Here is a 6,965-nt window from a genome sequence, read left to right as displayed (position 1 = left end):
ATTCTCGGTTGAATAACGGATGCTTAATTTACTCCAGTCAGACTACTGGATAGATACACTGTGTGAACCACTGACTTCGGTTTTATTTGTTTTTACTACAAGCAAAATGAATTTATCTTCAGTGTTTTCATGAGTCAGTTAGTCGGATAGATTTAAGCAAGTCAACTTTTCGCTCAGAAATACGTAGCCCTGGTTGTATTTCTCCTAATGCTAAAAAAGAGCCCAAATAGGGTCTGCCTTATACATGTTGTCAATTTGAGTGTCATCAAAAATTTGTGAGTAGGTACAGATGGATAAATGAACATTTTGGGGTACTGGATGAACAATGTCTTTTCGTGTCTCGTTTTTCAAATTGTCTAATGAAAAAATATCTCAATTAATACTTAAAATTCGCAAATACTTGCGAGTTTGATTTTCGCATGGCGGGAGAAAACAAAAAGACGAAAAGAGATAAGGGAACATGATTACTATTAAATTGTCCCTTGTTAAATTATTATTATTATTCTTATTATTATTATCATTATTATTATTACTATAATTATTATTATTATTATTATTATTATTATTATTATTATTATTATTATTATTATTATTATTATTATTGATATTATTTTTATTAATATTATTATTATTATTATTATTGTTATTATTATTATTATTATTATTATTATTATTATTATTATTTTTCTTCTTATTATTATTATTATTAATAATATAATTTTTAATATTATTATTACTATTATTATAATTATTACTTTCATTCGTATTATTATTTATGTTATTATCATTATTTATAATATTATTATTGAAGGGCAATGAGTTCCAGTTCATTGGTGCTGTATTTCTCTTCAGCTGTTATTATGATGAGACTTGCTTAAATGATTGTGAACCTTCCGTCTGGCTAAATATCTTCGGGTGATGAGCTAGAATGATGTAATTTTTGAGAATTTTTTTGTGTTTAGAGCTGAAGTGTGAGTCTCGGAGCATTTTTTTATTTATTACATTCTCTTGTTTCAATAATGAGCAAATAAGGACTAAAAGACTGGCTCAATTGGAGATGAATTCGATCAATTGGTGGACCAATCCCATAGGGAACGTAATTATATAAGTGTCCTTGGGCTGTATGTTTAAAATGATGTCAGTTTTTATAGTAGGGGAGGGGGTTATGCCCGATTGGTTAATGCAATAGCTATGCCAGGTTATGATCCGGCGTGCGAACTCATCCCTTTTGGTTGAACCCAAGTTGGGCGATGCCAGAGTCGAAAACCGGGCCTACTGGCAGCCATGTCCTTCGTCGCTTGAAGCGGATATTCAGGTTGTGCTATTAATTCGCATCACTGTCCCAAATTGTTGACGGGGTCGGATCCGTTTGTTGCAGCAGTCCTTTATGAAGGTAGAAAGAAATGGTTTTGTTGTTTGTAAAGTTCATTATTTCAAGTTTGGTGAGCGTATTGGATAATTCGGTTTTACAAGGGAGGCCAAAATGGGCTTTTAAGGTAGCCATTTTGTTACCCAATTGGGAATGAGTTGAATTGATTCTATTATTGTGAAAGATTCTGGGCCAACATGATTTTGTGCTTGGTCAAAGCGTATAACACATACTATACCGTGAAGTGAGCAACATTACTGTAAGATATTTAGCTTTCTTGCGTATCGCAGTTTGTGTGTACTAGGGCGGCTGGAAAGTGCGAAAACTTATAGACCGATACTAGTATATAGTGATTCCCTATGTATGGTTCGAGCTATCGTGCATTTGGCCAACAAAATCTAGTTGTGTTTCATTATTTGGTTCCTGCAGCTGTTGAATTGTTCCTTTGTTGATCTTCAGGATTAGTGGTATTAAGTTCTTACCTTGGTTGAGACGCTGGCGGTAGTTTTCTTCCCGAAGTCACATTGTGCCGTGTATCTGAGGAAAACAGAGAATGTTTGCAAGTCTGAGCATGCCTACTTGACCCTGATGGGTTCGATGAACTGCATTGACTACCAGTGAATGATGTTGTTATGTGATAACCAGTTTGCCATCGTTTAATAAGCAGCCCGAGGTGGAATTGATGAAATTAACCTGAAGATTATGATAGTTTTTGAAGACCGCTTTCAGTAGGTCCTTATACTTCTTCTCTACTTATCCTATGATTGCCTGTAAGTTCTTGTCTTTGAGTATCGCTTTCGCTAAGAACTTTTCTCCTGAAAACTTTTGTAGGTTTAAACGGTATTTTGTTGTTGGTTCCGCATCTTATATAAATAGAGTGGGTGACTGTCGTCTTCTATGGTTGTCCTCTCTGGGTCGATGTTTGAACTCTCTGATGCCGCAGAACCCAACGCTTCAACCAAGCAAATATTAACAATCTAAGTCAACGGCTGAATACACTTGTTCAAACCCGTCGCCCCGTTTGAATTTTTCCGCCCAAAATGACGTAAGAGTGGGGCTGCAATGGGAGATTTTTTTTAGGAAAATGCAGCTCAAAACTCTTACATCTTTTTGGGCTGCATTGGGCTTCCAACGGGGGTAAATGGTGTAAGAGTGAGGGGGTAAAAGACAAACTAACTTTTACTCCCCACTCTTAAATCTTTTTGGCCTGTTGAGGGGGGTAAAACGATGTAAGAGTTTGGGGGTAATGGAGAAATTACCCCCGAAGTCTAACATCGTTTTACCCCCCTTGACAAACCAAAAAAATGTAAGAGTGGGGGCTTAATTGAAACTTTACCCCCTCATTCTCACATTATTTTACCACCCTTGGAAGCCCAATGCAGCCCAAAAAGACGTAAGAGTTTCTCCCATTGCAGCCCCACTCTTACATTATTTTACCCCCGCCCCCTGGTAGCCCAACTATTACATCATTTTACCCCCTCAATCTTACATTGTTTTAGCCCCCATACCTGAAGACAGCCAGTCTTGAACCCACAACTTCTTTACCTTCAGCTGCGTCGACTTAACCTCCAGACAATCAATGCTTTCCAACTCTTGACGGTCTATATATATATATATATATATATATATATATATATATATATATATATATATACAGACCGTTTATATATATACGGTCCGCAATTGGTCTGTTAGATAATGAATACGTTGAAACGTGTTGTGATCGTGATTGCCCTCTTAAAAGCATAAACTTCCCACTAAACCAAAGCACCACAGAACCTTTATGGCACAACTCAAAGTTTTTCTTCTGCATTGCAGATTGCGCCAGCGATTACTCAATTAGAATTTTCTAGCGGGACAGAACTTATTACCCTATTTATCAGAATTACTACCCATTCCATCTACATTATGGTTTATTAGATCCAACAAAAAGATATAATTAATTAATCATATCGTGTGAACAAGACAGTAATGCACCACACAATGCATAACTTTTAGTTTCTCCAGCACCATTTCAACAAAACAAACCATCTCCTTCATATGAGTTCAAGTCTTCCATACCTGGAAACGAAGCCCATCTCTCCTTATTCCCTCAACTAATCGTTCATTATAGAGCCGCAATATTGCAAAAGGAAACCGAAGAATTTCGACACCATCGGAACAAAATTTTCATTTTTTGCCCGTGTACGATGCTACCCACCCCCTATAGTCATCCCCATTGAGTATTTGTGCTGCATTGAAGGTGGAGCCACGAAGTGTATGTACAACCATACCTCCATCTTACTCTACCTCGATCGCACAGCTGACAAATTGGCAAACCGAAAACCTTCAGAAGAAACCATCTCCTCGCAAGAAAAAGAGATTAACCATCTCCTCGCAACCTAGCCTCATTTCAACGCTGACCTCTACCCCCAGTACCTGGCCACATAATTGCTGGCAATCCAGAGTTCCTGGAATTCTTTCGCAATCCTCAGAATTGCACTCTGGACTCCGATTCTGAAAAATGATAAGTGACCCTGTTGCTGTAGAGTCAAATTTCTCAACCTCCAGGAAAATTGCCAACATAGCTTTTTCTAGAAAGCGCAAAATTTACTTTTTTTACTTTCTATATCTCTGATACTATATATTTCTGTAATACGTTGCTGTTATTTACAATTTAAAAATTCTTCACTCTGACTACAAAAATTAAGAGAAATACAAGAATCTGGTCGAAACTTACATTGAAGGAACTTAATTTACGTTTACAAGTTATATAATGTGTAAGTAGCTCATTGTAGCTACTTATGATGCTAACCAGTAGGTAGGCTGGTAGATCCAATCCGAATAAACCGAACTAAAAAATGAATTGAAATCTTTTAGTACCGCCGATAGAGACTCACACAACTAAACCTCTCCATCCTGCTGGAAACTAATCTTCACTACGTGAAAATAAGACACAGCTGGGAACTAAACAGGACAAGGCGTAACTGGCCAGGACACCTTGTCCTTGTTGCCATTACTAACTTCATAATCGAGAGAATTCGGATCGCCTACTGACGACACTAGTCACGTACTTCACCTGATAGGGACTAACAGATTCAAAAGGTTTTCAGTTGCATTGTACATCTAAAACAAACTCTTAACCCCGGATGGATGCAGCAGATGAAAATCTAGAATGTATACTCGCCTAACTTCTCCGCCGATCACTTACTAAGAAGACTTCATTCTTTTTTGAAAAACGAATGCTTAATTTACTCTAGTCAGACTACTAGATAGATACACGATGTGTGTACCACTGACTTCGGTTTTATTTATTTTTACCACAGTCATAATTGATGTTTATTTTCAGTGTTCTTCTGAGTCGGTTAGTTGGATAGATTTAGGCAAGTCAACTTTTCGCTCAGAAATACGTATACCTGGCTCTATTTATCTTAAGGCTGTAAAAGGAGCCCAACTAGGGTCTGCCTTATCTATTTGTTAATTTGAGTGTCATCAAAAGTTTGTTAGTTGGTAGCGATTGATAAATAAACCTTTTGTGATCCTGGATGAAGAATCTCTTTTTGTGTCTCCAATTTCAATTGGTCTAAAGGAAAAACAGCTCAATCAATACTTACAATTCGCAAATAATTTCGAGTTTGATTTTGGCTTGGCGGGAGAAATCAAAAATACGAAAAGAGATAAGGGAACATGATTACTATGTAAATGTTCTCGTCAATTACACTACAGTGAGACAAAAACGGTCACTACTACAGCTTTGGGAATGGGTTATCCAAATTCACAATGCTGCCCTAGATATAATGTCAATGCAATTAACGCGATAATTTTGAATTGCAGAGAACTCTAATTTTTGAGCAAAAATAGAAATTGGTGGCCTCCGTATTGGCCACTAGGGCGTTTAGCCGACAATTTAAGTAAAATGAGCAATAAAATTTATTCTAAAGCTGTGATTGGCCAATTTAAAACACTATTTCGTGAGCGGATAAATATACCGCAGTTTTTTCATCAACTAGTGTAATGAAGGTCTATCCGTGGTCGGACCCTATTTTACCGCATCTGGCCACGCCTTGCAGGCCATGGCCATGCCTCAGCGGCCCATGAGACTTGATATGAATCTATCACAACCGAACTACTGATTTATGGACCAATTATGGACTTTTATTACCAATTATGATAAAACTGTCGGCTAAATTTGTCATTTTTTCCTCGTCGGCTAAACGCCCTGTCGGCCAATTTTCCTAGCACCATAGAAATTTTGCTGATTGAATATACGCTTATTAGAAGTAGACTTCAACGTGTTCAGGAATATTAGATATAATTTTTTTCAGATGTTAAATTGTTTCAACGATTTTGAATTAGTGATTTACAGTAGAAAGATTAATAATTTAAATGGGTGTTTAAGTTGGTTGTTTAGCTTTCGACTTCCTTTCGCATAGTCTTTCCGACGGACGAATAACTTGGTGACCGGAAAATAGATCGAAAGGACAACAGATAATCAGAAAATTTGGGAAAATAGATCGAAAATTAAACTCTGTTCTTTTTGGTTGAAATTAAGCATTATTTGCGAGCTGAAATATAATTAAAACAATATGACCATGCCGTAGCTGCCCGTGGGACTTGATATGAATCTAGAACAAATTGTTACAACACAATGTGTTATATGCAGTATAAAAAATGAGCGCTCAAATCTGATTGGCCAATACTCAACTCAAATAATTTAATTTTCGATCCATTGTCTTTCGATCTATTGTCCAAGCACCGAAAAACTTTGCCATGTTAGTAAGCAAGTGGGCATTACACACTATAATTCCCCACTTGTACGACGAAAACGTATCCAGGGGTGACGTCTCAGCAAATAGACGTACCAAAATATAGAACTAATAAACGAATCTGATTGGACGAAAATTGGCCAATTAAATCGAACACGCAAAATTAATAAAATACAGTATCAATAAGCCGAATTCAATACGATAGCTCACTGTATTTTTTCTGAGAAATACAAGCGTGTATTCTGAATTAGTAAAGAAGGGACGCGGAAAAAAACCTTTTATTTAACAATTCCTTGTCTAAGAAAAATAAAATTAATGAAAATAATGTCTACCTTGTTTGCATAGAACCGGGTTGTATAGCCAAATTGCTAACAAATCAGAATATTGCAAGCATTATTCGGGTTTCTGAGGAACATAATCACCACCCCCCTACCATCAAAATTAAAACAAATAAATTTAAACAAGATATTTTTAGTGACACTCGACAAAACCCAACAAGACCTTTGAAGGAAATTTATGAAAATAACCTTGATAATGTTTGCGATTTTGTCCCCCCTCGTTACGAAAACCGTAAAACCACTCTAAATAGAAAACGATCTTTAACTTTACCACCAATACCCAAGACTTTTGACGAGGTTTTCATCGGAAAAACTTGGACAAAAACTGTGGATGGCCGCAATTTTTTTCTTCATCAGGAGAGTGGTAATGTTATATTTGCCACTAATGCTGGTCTCATTTTTTTCAACAATCAAAAGTTTTGTTGGGGGACGGTACTTTTAAAACAGCACCTCCTACATTCTTACAAATTTATGTTATTTACGAACCCACAAAAACTTCAAAATACTAGTTAT

Source organism: Convolutriloba macropyga, chromosome 11 (genome assembly GCF_964194025.1).
Source record: "Convolutriloba macropyga chromosome 11, txConMacr16.3, whole genome shotgun sequence".
Classification (NCBI taxonomy): Eukaryota; Metazoa; Xenacoelomorpha; order Acoela; family Convolutidae; genus Convolutriloba; species Convolutriloba macropyga.
The sequence above is the reverse complement of the archived record's forward strand: the minus strand, read 5'-3'. Positions refer to the sequence as shown.